This window comes from Myotis davidii, unplaced genomic scaffold, assembly GCF_000327345.1.
Source record: "Myotis davidii unplaced genomic scaffold, ASM32734v1 scaffold798, whole genome shotgun sequence".
In the NCBI taxonomy this organism is placed as follows: domain Eukaryota; kingdom Metazoa; phylum Chordata; class Mammalia; order Chiroptera; family Vespertilionidae; genus Myotis; species Myotis davidii.
Window position 1 is genome coordinate 464,206 of NW_006289818.1, and position 463 is coordinate 464,668.

The following is a 463-nucleotide window of genomic DNA, read 5'->3' on the forward strand; positions in this document are numbered from 1 at the left end:
AGAGACCCGGTGCACAAAAATTTGTGCACTGGGGGTAGGGGGGGTCCCTCAGCCCGGCCTGTGCCCTATCGCAGTCTGGGACCCCTCAGGGGATAACCACCTGCTGGCTTAGGCCCACTCCCTGGGGGAGTGGGCCTAAGCTAGCAGTCAGACATCCCTCTGGCAGCCCAGGAGCCCTCGGGGGATGTCCACTTGCCAGCAGGGAGCAGGCCTAGCTGCAGTCAGACATCCTTAGCACTGCTGAGGAGGTGGGAGAGGCTCCCACCACCGCTGTACTGGTAGCCCTCAGCCTGGCTTGTGACTGAGCAGAGCTCCCCTGTGGGAGCGCACTGAGCACCAGGGAGCAGCTCCTGCATTAAGCGTCTGCCCCCTGCTGGCCAGTGCGTGTCATACTGACCAGTCATTCTGCTGTTAGGGTCAATTTGCATATTACCCTTTTATTATATAGGATTTTCTATCGCTT